This window comes from Falco cherrug, chromosome 4, assembly GCF_023634085.1.
Source record: "Falco cherrug isolate bFalChe1 chromosome 4, bFalChe1.pri, whole genome shotgun sequence".
Taxonomy (NCBI): domain Eukaryota; kingdom Metazoa; phylum Chordata; class Aves; order Falconiformes; family Falconidae; genus Falco; species Falco cherrug.
The window spans coordinates 79,792,209-79,807,298 of NC_073700.1; positions in this window are offsets into that span (position 1 = coordinate 79,792,209).

Here is a 15,090-nt window from a genome sequence, read left to right on the forward strand (position 1 = left end):
CCTCATAAAATACTGAAATTGCATCTTACTTGCAAAAAAAGTTTCCTTATCCTCATAGATTATTTTCAATGAATATTTACCACTTTTTGTAGAGCCACTAAATTCCCCATACATCTTTTTCATGCCATGCTTTATCTCAAAGATGCAAAGTCCCAAGTTTTTCATTCAGTAGACAATAAATTGATTTGCTTTCTGGACTGCAGTCCAACATGGAACCCATTTCTTCTGTCCTGAATTTCCATAGGTACAATTAGCCCCCTGAGGCGTACACAAGGTGTGCAAAAGTGAGTGAGTTCAACATGTCTAAATAAAATTTTTAATGGCATCCACCATGTTCTCCTTAGATAAACTGCTGTGTTAGTGGATGACATCTAAAATGACATCGAAATGACCTCATCAATGACATCAAAAAAATGAAAATTTATGCTTCCCTTTACTCGAGTCATTCAGATGTTACTACCTGTTTCTGCTTCTATTTTTGCCTACATGTTACTAATCTCCATAATATAAATATCTCACTGTAATTTAGTTGTAGGAGGTAGAAAGGTCACAGAGCAATCCTTGTTGAAAATAAAATTATTTGTGTAGGTACAGGTCAGGAATCCATGTTTGCAGAATATCAGACGTAATAAGCCATGTTTAACTGAATTCTGTGTTTCTTGCTTGAAAAGGAAAACCTGTTGAAGTGACAACAAAACAAAGCAGATATTCCACTAACTTTTACTTCCTGATGCCTTTTCTGGAGCGAGAATTTTTCCTTGCAGCCTAACACATCTTTTACCTGATTTGCAAATTACTGAGTGCTTGAGACATAGAGGTGTTTAGTAGGCGGTGACCAGGCACTCAGCATTGCACTAGACTAAGGGTTGATATGTGGGAAACAGCCCGTCCAGTTCCATATCTGCAACTGACTGTGGATCCCAAAGTTTGTATACATATATTTAATTACTGCTGTAAAGCAACTGGTGAGAAATACAGAAGCTGTCATTTTCATTCATAATTAATTACACTGACCTTTCCCACTTACAATTTGCTTATGTACAAAACTAAAGATAAAATATTTTTTTTTAAGTTTTATTTTTCTATTATTCTGACCTATGGCTTTTGGACATACACTCTAGAATAGGAAGGCAAGATTTAAAGTTTAACAGCATTTCTAATGCTGTATATATTAAAATATAAGAAGAAAACAGAGTAAATACTTCCTGTGGTCACTCAGATGCTCCAGGCTTTAAGATGATATTATTTAAATAATATATCTTAAGGACTGAAATAGCAGCATGTAAATTTCAAGTGATAATAACAGTATGGATAAAACAGCTTTTTATACCCCTTTTGTATCAAAGATACTTTTCTTATGTCAAAGAAACTGACTTGCATGTATTCCTTTCTACTACACAATCTTAAATTGCCCCAGTATTTCGTTACTACTGACCATTGACTGCTTTCTTTTAAAATTATTCCAACATTTAAAACCAAGTTTTTGTATGGGTGTTGAAATCTACCACTTCTGTAATTTCTATGATTTTAGAAATTAACTGCACATAGGACTGTAATCAGAAAAAACTTCCATCATTTTTATGGGGTTTGGGTACCTTTGTGCCAGTCTGTCAAAAAAAAACTAGAGACAACCCCTTTATTTTCAAGCAACTTATTTCATGCAATCCTATGTGTGAAATATTAAGCAAATATTGCTTAATATTGGCAATCTATAAATAAACATTTGCTCTTGGTAGGTGTTTGCATTTTCTTTATGGCCAAAGGAGAATCAGGCATCTCCAGATGGTGAATCACCCTTGGTATTTTAAACATATATTTTAGAATGAAACTAATTACTCTCTGAAATCCACGGCCTTAATGGTATTCAGATGCCCCACATCCAAATAAATCAATGAGAGCTGGGCACTTAGATACCTTTCAGGATCTAGATCTGGAAAGTCTTTGACCCCTAAGAAGCTGATAGGATCCAAACATCTTATTATTTAAGTTCTTTGAAAATATCACATATCATGATAATAAAGTATGCAGAACTCGAAACTGTGACTGAAATAGCTAGAAATACAGCATTCATATAAACATATACACATACAGCTAACCTAGAGTATCTGTTTCCTTTATGTTATGTACAATCTTAAAAGAATTAGCAAGCCTTAATACCTATAAATGTTTTTAGAGGTATAGTAGCCCACAAAAATCTTTACATAAAAAGCCATCACTTTAAACCCCTTATTCTTAATTAGTCTTTTTGAAAGCATTTGAAGGATTATTTTTTTACACTGAAACATTTGGGGAACAGAATGTTTGCCAGACTTTACATATGAAAATTACAGATGCAAAGAAAAAATTTACTTACAGCATCTGCTGGGAAAATTACTTAAGTAGCTTTTAAGAATTAGGAAAGTATATGTAGGTCTCGCGTCTATACATGCATGCCTACTCATCTTTGGAGTACACATGGGTGTAGAATCCTTTCAAAGGATATTCTGGAGCAAACGTCTATATGCAGGCAACCTTTCTCCATGTTTTGGTCACTGTGGACAGCCAAACCAAACCTTATCTAAAAATTTGTTTTGTAAGGACAATTCAGAGTCTGTAAAGGAAAAATAAACTGAAGGGGGGTAAGCCCTCACCTCAAGAGAAAGGAGTCACTTTTTGTGATATTAATTGAGATGGCTCATTTACCACAACTCTATGATCCTTGATAAAATTAGATAGGAAGTAAGGAAAACATATTTAGGGCAAACAGATTTCAAATGGCTCTCATGTAAGCTAAGAAATACCGTACTCACTGAATTAATAAGAACAATACAAAAAACAGTCTAATTTGATTTTGACTATTTGATCTCTTTTATAACATAATGATGTGCCTTGTATACAGCTTGTAGACATACCACAAAGACACATAACTTTTTGCATTCTTTTGGCCTAAGTCTGCTGTATGTGGTTAATAAACACTTCTAGAAGAAAGACTAATCCAATAAATACTGATTAGTGTTTTATATTTTCTTTTTTAAGCTATGAAAACATTTATATTAACTTTTTGTAGAACTTCTAGGGTTCATATTCATATCAATGGAAGTTCTGAATGCATAGAAAAATGGAAGAATAAGCTTCAAATTGGATACATGGATTGCCTGGAAATGCTGAAGTCTGATATATTGTAAAGCTATTCTTATGACAGAGCCTGCATTGAATTTGGCCACAAGCTCTTTCTTTAGGCATCTTTTGGGCAGGAGAAAACTGATCTAGATATTAAAAAAAACCCCCACACATTAAGGACATTAAACATTAATTGAAAAATACGTTAAGCATTCATGAAATAACAATAGAAAGTTACAGATTACTTCTGTGAATGTTATTGCAAATGTTTTCTTATCCCTATGTTCATAGTTGTGGCAATATTAGTGTATATATTGATAACATTCCTTGCCGCTGTGATACAGTAGAAATGCAGAAGCAAAATCTACCTTGTGGTATGCCATGGAAATGCATGAATGACAAATTGTTTAAGCCTCCTTTCAGAAGGCGCTGCAAAAAAATCTGATAAAAAAAGAAGGTCCTTGTCTTTCTCTAAAATTGTGATTTGTAGTCCCTCTAACACTGGGAAAAGTTATAAACCTGCCTCTCAACCCAAGGATTTTACCTGTAACACCATCATCTTTTCTTGTCATAATGCTACCACAGCCTCTCTGAGACAAGGAGGCAATTGGGATTTAATTTCAGGAGTTAAAACTAGCAATTTAACATGTGCCAAATTTTGCTGGTGCTTGGGAACAACTGAATACAGGCATAAAAGAAGGTAACTCATGGTACATGACGGCTGTGCCTGCCTATGCCTGTGCCAGGGCAGCCAGGACATTCACTGGCAGGCAAAGGGTGTTTGTAGCTGCCAGTCTGTTCAGGCACAGGCTTGAGCTGGTGCTACACCCTCACCTGAGCACTAGATTTGGGGTTCAGGTTCTGGCTTTTAATTCAGGCCTATCTCTTAGCAACATGGGAAGAGGATAGTTATTTCTTTTAGGCAAGCTTTCATGCATACCTTGAGAATACAGACCACAGGAGGAGGCAACAGTTTAAACAGCCACATGCAGCACACAAAGAAAGAAAACTTCCTTTAAACATTACTAGCTCTGGTAGACCAGAAGGGTTTTCTCAGATCGTGCATGACAGCTCACTGCAGCAAAGGAAGACTTAGGGCACTCCTAATTATAAATGGCTGAAAATCTGATTGCTACACAACTCATCTGAAAGATGAGACCACCACGTCTGGTCCTTCTTTAAATTCAGGATGAACACAAACGAAGTGTGAGGTGTCCCGCTTGAGTATCTGATCATTTAGCTGTTGACTGTTAGGTCATGGATTTTTTCCTTATTACACTCTTTCTGAATTTTCTGGCAAAATTCAGTTCATCTTTCCCTGATGAGCACAGCACTGAGTTATAGCCTTCAAACAGATTTTCTAGGTACACCACAACTCCTTCTACCTTGCCTGGATTAGGTTTAGACAGATCCTTTTCATTTAAGCATTAAACCTGCTGAAGGGCCGACAGAGCTGGATGAGGGTGCTGTCTGCAGATAGTGAAAAATAAGCTGGGTGTTATCTTCACAGAGCTGAAACTAGAGTCCATGTTAATTTTATAATCTTCCAGTTTTAATGTACATAGGACTCTACAGGTAAGTAAGATCAAGGTAGAGGATTAACTGCCTGGTGGGTCCTTTGAGCTTTTTTTGAGAAGAGATTCCAGTATTTATTCAAATCTTTCCACTCTGGAAACATATTTAATGGTAACTTTTTATTAAATATGTATATTTGGGGTCTTCTCTATACATGCAGCCTCAGATTTGGTACACCTAGAGAGCTCTCTATTGATGTGAAAAGTTATATCATTGCTGGAAATATAAAGAAAAGGATCTATCTGCAGTGCCTATCTTCGGTATTTCAAATACTTGAGAAATATCAAAGCAGAGCAGTATAGACATGTCCATTGACAACTGAACAGAAGAAAAATGTTCATAAATCAAACAATTTTTATTTCAAAGTTAAAATTGCCTTGTTAGGGCAGCTTAATACGATTGCTACTTTCTATTCACGGGGTCAGGTTTATTTTGGGCTTCTTTTCTGTATTTGTGTCAAATGTGAACATTTTCCCCTATGGTGCTATAAAATGCTCATTTCACCTCTCCCAACAGGAACTTCAGCAGACACTAATTAACCCTCTGGAGAAAATGTTTATAAAAATAACAAGGAATTATTAGCAATGAAGTGGATTTTTTCCCCTCCAAGAAGTTAAACTGAGAGAGCTGATGTATTATTGTTAAATTGTGAAGTTAATTCATTGGTCAAAAATTTTAATGAGATGAGACACATCACTAGAAAGCTTTTTGGAAGAGACAGGATGTGTGCATGTTCTGAGATGGGAATCTCTCACTTCCACCTAGCAATATCAGACTATTAGAGAACACTTTCCAAAATGTACACATTTGTTAAGAAATTTTGAACTTCGGCATTTATGAAGAATGATATGATTCCTAGAAAAGGTAAGGCTTTTCACCTTTTATTCCTAAAAATATAGCTAGAGATGGATCAATCTTATCTGGGATAGTTTTATATCATGGGGAAATAGAGAATTTCAGCTGCACAGAGATGCCACCATCCAAATGAATTTCTGACTCAATTCAGTTTACAATGGCCTAGGGTTTTGTGGGTTTGTTTTTTGTTTTTTTTCAAAAAAAAACCCTAAAAAACCACACTGTCCTAACCTTCCTGTCAAAAAGAAATACTTATACCTGGGCTATTCTCCTTGATATCTGTTTTTTTCCTTACTTATCTAATACTTTCTTTGTATACAAACAGCTTCTAAAGCCTTTATAAATGAGAATTTTTCATACATAAAAGTTTCAAACATTCATAAAGTTTCAAGACTGGGTTTTTATAAAAGTTTTTCATTTCTATAACATGGCAAATATTTAGACTATAAAGCTTTTCAGATTTGTTTTGTGGTACCATCAAACCAAATGGATTGGCTTTTAAGATTCCCCTTATTAGTTCTCAAATTCCTGATCTCTTCTTATAGTACTTCCTTTTTCCTGTTGTCTCTCTTCTTAGAAGAAAAAAGAAATAATTGAATAACACAGCACCTCTAACTAACACAAATTAAAAATTGGAATAAATGCTTTTTGAAAGTTGTGTGAATTAAACATATTTTAGCATTTCAGTCTATCATAGATGATAAGTATTTTTTCACCCAAAGTGATAAAATTTAATCTTGTGTTTTCTTAGTGCTAAATAACAAGAAATCAATCCATACAAGCCTTAGATCTTTTGCAGTATTGAAAAAAATCCAGCAGCCCTTAGCTCTAGTGTTTACTTTAGTTCACTTTAAGAGATAATGACCATCTGCAAATTGGGTTCCTGTGCTTTTGAACCTTATGAGAGTTTGGTTCTTAGAATATGATGGATAGTTCACTATAAGCAAGCTAAATGTTTCATCCCACTACACAGAAGATACATAAACAATGAGGAATATACAAATCACTTACTGAATGTTTAGGAGATTACAAGCATTAATTGTTTCTTCTTACCACCCTTGCCTTCTGTTTCTTTTATGCTGAACTATTTCCTTGAAATTATTACAGAAGCTCTGTAACATCTTAACTTCTTAGCCAAATTAGTGTCTTTTCTGTAAGGCAATGCAAAAACATTGGTTGTATAACTTCCAAGTATCTTTTATGTCTTCAAAGAGACTCACAGGTCATTCAGTACTACATATCTGTACCACAGGCTAATGGATTTCCTAAGACTGTGTGGAAAAGACTTGACTGAAATGAAGAAAAAGCTTTCTTTGAAACAATTTTTGTAAATAAAATCAAACATATTCATGAAAACTTATAAGCAAAACAAACAATGTGCTCTCTTTCTTTGAGAACTGCATCTTTTTTAGGTGAGTTGTCTTGAATATTGTTTAAATGTTATTTTATTTCTCATACAGTGTACCAATATCACAGGGTTCGGTAAAGGAACTCTCTTGTTCCTATTCTATCCTGCATCCAATGGGAGGGTAACACGCAGAGACTGAACTCCCTCATTCCAAATATTCTAGGCCAATTTAGCTGAACTACAGTGGAATAAACACTGTGCTGCTGCTGACTGGTGAAAATCACTTGTTACTTTCCTCCTGGCAGAAGAAACAACATACGATTGAGATTCAGCTCTTTTAGCTGTAGATATCTAAAGTTAGGTGTTATAAAGCCTACCGTCTCAATGCAGTCAAAAAGGCATTGAGGCAGACAACTGCTGGTCCTAAACCAGTTTGGACAGCCATAGATACTGACGTGACAGCTTTGTGTCTGACTGGTCATCCCAGTTCCCACACTTAAAAGTGGTTATAGGCTGCATAGACACCTGATACAGTTGTAAAATACACATATCAGCTCAGGCCCATTACCCCAAGAAACGGAAACCAGATATAATCGCCACCTGGGAACCACTGCATATCCCACCTGCTTCCCAACATGTACATTTGGGAGACCAGTATAGAAAGGAGTTAATCCCAGATCCTAAATTTTTAGGAATTAATCTAATTCTAGAAAAGCTTATTCCTCCCTGTGAAATAACAAAGATGACAACAGAAATAAGACCTAAAAGCTGAATTTAACATGTCCACATGTGATATGAACCTCAGATTCTAAGGATAGCATCTCATCTCTGTTAGATTGGTTCCTGTTTATTAGGCAACAGTAGACTTCAGAGTGTAAAAGTCATGAGAATAACTTCTGATATCATTTATATATTAGAAACCATTACATTTTGCTGCTATTTCTTTCCACTGAGCTGGTAACTTGTATTTGATCAAATCATAATATCTACAAGGATACCTAAACTAGACGATGAGACAACATAGGGTGAAAAGTCCATGACTTTACACTTACAGTTAAATGAGTGCCTAATTTCCTTCAGTTGCCTGGGTTATATGGATACCCAGTGGCACTGTGTACACTGAAGTTTCTATATTAAGATTAAGGAGACCTTTGGGATGATCTGCCCATTACTAAATCTTCAAGAAATAGGCAATTACTGTTTCTTTAAGATAGATAAATTCAGCACTCCCTCCTTCCATCACTGAAAGACATTTTCCAAGATAATATGATTTTATTTGCTTTTTCATCTAAATTTTCAAACTCTTTTAAGTGGTACAGGGCACTGTGCAGGTTTCTGCTGTTAGTTTCACCAACATGTACAAACAGAAATCACCGCAAGTTGCTTGTTCATACGTTTAAGGCTTTAGCATGACATCTGGTGCATCACACTTAAGCTTTGTCTTTTCAGAACTAGAAGAGAGCTGTCATTTCTTGGAGCCTTTCTTGAAGATCCTTTTAAAATTCCCTTTTGAAGCTCATGGGTTTAATCGCCTACCTGAGCAAAGGTATAGCAGAAAATGAGCCTTCTGCTCCAAACTCCCTGTCCAAATGACATGGGTCATCTGAACTAGAAGTTCTAATTGACCAGCAATACGATGCTGCCAGATTTAAGATGTTGTGCTGTTTCTTGAGTACTTTGGCACAACAAGACAAAAAATAGCAGGTTAATGGAGTCATTTAACTCACTAAGTCCCACCAGAGAGACTTCTCCCTGCCCAAGGAGATCAAAATGCTTGTTAGGAAAAATTCTTTGTGCCTCATTTCACAAGTTTAGTAGACAGTTTTCTTACTTTTACACACATTTCAATCAAAGATCTTCACATATTTCCCTGTTTTCTCTCAATTTTTTCCTGCATTTTTCCACTTTTTCATAACTCTACTATTCCTCTGGAAGCTTTTCTGCTCATGCCAATTTAAAGCTCTCCAGTTTCACTGCCATGAATGCTTCAACATACACATACTCTGTGCCCTGAATGTTTCCACCAAAGCCAATACAGAAGTCAATAGCTGCAACGGTGGTGTAAAGTAATGTACAGCTATGACCAAAATCAAATAGTGGAAGGATTTCTAGAGCATCCACAGAGCACCAGATGGAACAATAAATCTCAGATCCTTGACTATGAGCTGGAAAGCTGTCACACCTGAAATAACCACAAGAAAAAATGATGTCTTCTGCAGAGTGATATTCTCCAGTAGGTTTGTCAAGATTTCTTTCAAGCTTTTCAGCAACATGCACCCCAAAACCATGCATATTTTGAAGTATCTTTTCTCCTTTCTAGAAAAGAATCAGCCACTGAATCAGATACTTGAACAAAAATGAGTATTCTTTCAGTGACAAACTGATTTTTCTTCAGGTTGAAAACTACATAGGTCCCACTATATAGAACTCTTTATTTCTAAAATTACCCCTGCAGATACAGTTTTATAATGGAAAAAAAAACCCAAACCACTTATACTAATTGTAATCTATATCTCCAGAAACTATGTTTTAGAGTTTTTCTAAGGAATTAAAAAAAAAAAAAAAAAGAAACAACCTTGTCATTTTTACTTAGTGTAGGAAGGGAGTAAACTAAAAAGTAATTAACGAAAAAAATCCAGTAGTAATAAAGGAATAAAATCTGGATGTCCTTTTAACTCAATGAGTTGTGATGCAGTTTCTCTTTAACTTTTGAGATGAAAAGGAGTTGATATTTTTTCTCCTATGAAGGGTTTTCTCCAGTTGGACTGCACTCCAGCTTAGAACATTGCTCCAGTCAGTGTCAAAGAGAAACCAGCATCATGCATATATCCCCAGAAAGTAGTCAGTGGTGAATATTACACTGGATCTTCATTCAACAGCCTTCACAAATTAATTATCCATGCCCCACCCCCCACCCCCTTCTGTAGGTAGGTGCTGCTGTCTAAGTTTTTGCTTTAACAAATTATTACTCTCACTCTACCAGTTTGAGGAAAATCATCAGATAAACAACAAGTGAAATAGCCATTCTACAAAACTGGAGCAAAAGCAAACATACTTATTATGTATACCAATGCCCTTTGCTAATCACTTTCTTTTATTAAAAAATGGAAATCATATTTTTGGTTGAAAAAATACTGCTGTTAAATGCTTCAAGTGCCCTGAATACAAATTACAATATTTTTTCCTTTTTAAAAAATGTGTTTTGTCAAATACCTCTTTGTAAAGAAAACTTACTTTAATAATTCATAATTCATACCTTGCAACCAACTCAACTTACGGTCTTTGATTTCAAAGTTATTTGGGAATATGCTTCCTGCAGTCAGCTAATTAAAATAAAATAAAACTAAAGTTACTGAGATCATATCAAAGTCCAGTGGTTCTTTATTCTCCTTAAAGCATAGCAATACCGTTGACTATATTTTCATCTTTATTCCTGCCACATACTTTAGGTTCAGATGAACATTCTTTAAGAAACATTTAGTCAGTAAGAAGGACGTTCTTTAATTATTAAAGCTTATCAGTATATTGATTACTTTTCTTAAACTGAACTTAAAATATATTGACTGGAATAACAGTAGCAAGAAAACATTTCAAGATCTGAAGAAAGAACAAATATTTTTCTTTTTTGCCCTGTATGTAAAATCTGATGGTGTTATTGTAGAGTGAAAATATTAGGTCCCAGTATATTAAATACAGTTGAATTCTCCTGTATGAAATAACAGTAATGTCAACCAGACTGAATGGGATCCCAGGAAAGAGGAAGGAATAAATGAAAGCAGGTATTGACCACCTTCAGTACAAAATCAGGCAACCATCAGAGGTGGGCTTTGATCAAATTGCGAGGTGGCAGGGTAAAGTTGTATTAAGTACCTCAAGCTTTTTCTTTTCCCTCACTTCATGTTGTTTCAGAGTTTATTAGTTCATTATGAATACAATTTTATGTCAGCAACTAAGCTTATCAGAAGTTGCTGTGTAAATTCATTATCTATTGAGGTTAAAAAAGAGACACGCCTTTGGATAAGTGATCACAGTACAGTTCCACTGAAATCAGGAAAGCTGCAGGAATTCAGGAAACCTAGTAGCTCCTTGAAATACTATGGCAAGTATGTTATAGTAACTCTGCTCAACTAAGTATGAACAGTCTTAAGAATGCAAAACTATGCAGTTCTTTTCCCCAGACCCCTTTCTAAAGTATAGTATATAATATGACTAGTCTTTGACACTCCTATGCCATTCAAACCTATCTGGGCAGTTGTTACATGTGTTCCATCATTCCATTTCTTTTCCTGAAGTAAATTGGTCCATCTTTCACTAGTGCCTTGATGTGTCTTTTTATGCTTCTTAAATGCAACAGAGCAAAAATAGGAATTTTAGAATTATCAAATTAACAAATTAAAGCAAATTACCATTGCTTTCTGCCTTTCTGAGCACCTTGATTCCCTGTTACATCTGGCCATACTATTATCTTAATTTTCTTCCTAGTATCTGATACAGTGTTGTTTTGGATTTAGTATGAGAATAAAGTTAATAACATGCTGATGTTTCTGGTTGTCTCTTAGCAGTGTTTGTACTAAGTCAAGGACTTTTCAGCTTCTCATGCCCTGCCCACAAGAGGGCTGGAAGGGCACAAGAAGTGGGGAGGGGACACAGCCAGGACAGCCAACCCAAACTGGCCAAAGGGATATTCCGTACCACAAAACATCATGCTCAGTATATAAACTCAGAGGAGCTGGCTGGGGGCTGCCAATCACTGCTGGGGCACAGGCTGGGCACTGGTAAGCAAGTGATGAGCAGTTGTATTGTGCATCACTTGCTTTGGTATTATAATAATTTCTTATTGAATAACAACATTATCATTATTATTGTCATCATTATCATCATCATCATCATCATCATCATTATTAGTTATGATAATAATGATAATAATATCATATTCTTTTCCTGTCCCATTAAATTCTCTTTAACTCAATTCACGAGTTTTCTTACTTTTACTTTTTGATTCTCTTCCCCCATCCTGCTGGGGGAGGGGAGTCAGCAAGCAGCTGTGGCACTTAGCTGCTGGCTGCTGTTAAACTACAACATCTGACAACAAACATATTTTCAATCACTTTTCTTTCTGCCAAAAGCCTTAGATTCAAGATCAGACCATTTGATTAGACTGGATTCAATCTAACTACTTGACCACTCCCTTTTATCTTCCACTTGATTTATTACAACTTCCTTTTCTCATTTCTTTCAATATTTACTTTTGCCCTCTCTAGTTCTTCGGAAAGTTCTGTTATTTTTTATGTGATCTCATTTCACTACATACAGCACTCGCATTTCTTGTATTTTCAAGGCCATACATACCTTGTCCTGTCATAGTATCCGAACATGATCTATTTCATGTCTCCCTAGTCTTGATTTTCTATTTTTCTTTTCAAATTTTGAAATCTTAGTTGTTCAAGCAGCAATACACACCTTTCCTTACAACATTAAGTTCCCCCAAAACTCAACATTACTCTGAATAAAAAAAATACCAAAGGGAGGAGAAATAGAGTCTAATTAACAGAATAATCATGTTCTATGCCATGCAATTTTATTGATGCCATACACTATTTTAAATATGTTCCTTTCTTTTTACTTAATTGTATATACATTATTCATTGTTCTTACATGTTTAAAACAAAACTATGCTTTCTTCAGAGCAAAAGACAGAAATAATAGTTTCCTAAAACATTTGGAAAGAACACTATCATGGAACCCATAAAAATTATTATTCACAACCTGTGATTTCATAGACTCACCGTAATGCATGAATTTTAAGTAAATGTTACAAAGAACATTCAAAGATATGAGACTAATGTACCTTGAGGTTATGTCAGGCAGTAGATTTGGATGCTAACATAGAGATCTAAGTGATTATTTGATAATCTCATTTTTTTAAAATCTCTATATACTTATTTGTGAATGTGTGAAAAAATTGACAGGAACTAGAAAGAAAAAAAAACTAATACTAAAAATCCATAAATAAATGGAAGTCAATAAAAGAAGCATTTATTATCCTTTTTTTTTTTTTTTTTCACTCCAACAATAGTTATTAAATGAGTGGGATGTTGCACTGAGGAAGTCTTAAAAGGACTTGGGACTTGATTTTGGCAGGGGGGGTGGGGGGTGACGGGATTCTAAGAGGGACTCAGAACAAGAGCACAATTTTCCAGTGTATTCCTTCTTGAGGAACAACCTTGCATCTGACTGAGCAAGGAAAATTACTGGCAATTTTTTGATTGAATCAAGGTCTATCTTTTCATAGTGTTCTTACATAATAAGAAAATAATATGGCTGTGCTTCGTGCTTCTTTATCGCAGGAGCAAAACTGGCATCATATCATACTCACGTAGACACTGATCCCTGTAAGTCCTTCTCATCAACATAGCGCTGGAGGCATTCACCATGGAGTCCATAGGGAGGGCGGGTATATCTCATAAACTGGAATATCCTCTCACAATATCAAAGAGTTGAAAGAAACTTGGAAAATATTAGTAGGCATGAAAAACTCACTTGTAAAGATATATTCCTACTGGACATAATGTCAGAAATTTTTGTATTACTTTTAATAGTGGATAGTAGAGATTACTTCAAAACTTTGGGCAAATAATATAATGAAATTGCACATAATAAAATTGCGTAATATTTCTGTGATGAAAGGTCCATGTCACATATTACAAAAATGTAATCTATTCTTTGATGTAAAAAATGACAGATTTCAGCAGGAAAAGTATTTCTTCATAATGTCTCGCTTTTCCATCGTTCAGAGTACATAAGTATGTTTTTCACTACTGGTACTAGAAGATAGAAAGCCTATCAGATTTTCCAACTACTGCCTCATCTGATCTTTGAAACACATTTCATGAGTATTTAGAAAACTATTGGTATCTGAGACTATATTTGGGTACTTACATTTATAGGCTCCATTTTCTCGACCAGTGTTAAAATTACTGGTCTGTTATGATGAGAATAGAGTGTGATAAAATACTTCATCTCAAGTAGGTCAATAACAGACTGCAGTATGTGCCATCATGAAGTCTTAAATTTTAAGACAAAGTCCTGTGAATTTAAGGCTTCTGCTCCAAGATTTAAGTTATTTCACTAACAAGCAGGAGAAAGTTACACAGTTATCAAAGAGAAATATTTGTACCAAGCTAACAATATTACTGCATAAATGCCAGTTTCACTGCTTCGTGTGCATTAGATATATTTTGTGGTGAAGGGCATAGCTAAAAACAGTAAGAGTAATCATTTAGCAAGGTGACTGATACCCCTTCTCACATCTGAAAGCAACAGAGATACAATTTGTCTTTAAACCATAGTTGAAATGGTCAGAAAAATATTTCCCAAACCATGAATGTTCTTTAGATTCTACTTCTCTCACCATGAAATTGATTCATGATAAAATATGAGGTAAAAGGGGATTAGATGTAAATGCCCATCATTGCAATGAAACATTTCAGTTGATTGGATTTCTAATTCTGGATGAATATTGTAATTCACCAGACGTGAGCGACACTTCTGTAGTCCACTAAATGTTTGCTTATATGAATTGAAACAGCTCTAAATGAAAAGCACTTGAGAAGAACCATTCCAAAAGAGCTGAATTATTTTTTATTCAAAATCAACACATTTCCAATAAAATACCTCTTGTATTTTCTTTTGCCTAAGCCATCACTTTGCAGGAAGAAATTGGTGGGGAGGGCTATTTTGTTTGGTTTGGGTTTTGCTGACATTTTAACATCATTCTGAATAAAACAGTTTAAGAAATTACCACCCAGTACTAGTTTCCTTCCTTTCCCTGTCCAGTTTAGATTTTTGGACACACACCTTCACAAAATATGTTTGGTTGTCATATTTCCAAAACAGGCAAAAATATTTTGGAGTAATACAACATCTTTGATGATCCTACCAGCAATGGAAGTTATATAAAAGTATTGTGCTCTAGAGGTTTGAAGGATAAATGAGTAGGCTTTACTAAGTACATTTATTCATTACAGTTCCTGCTATTTGTATGATATCCCCAGCTAATTTACATTCCTTCGTAACTTCCCAGTTATTAAGCCATCCCTAGAGCCCAAAGCTCTAATCACAACAATTTTGATACAGTCAGTCCTTTTTTCTCCTATAATTTTGATCAGAAATTTAAATACAAATCAACAATTGCATCTGAAATTTTCTGGAAT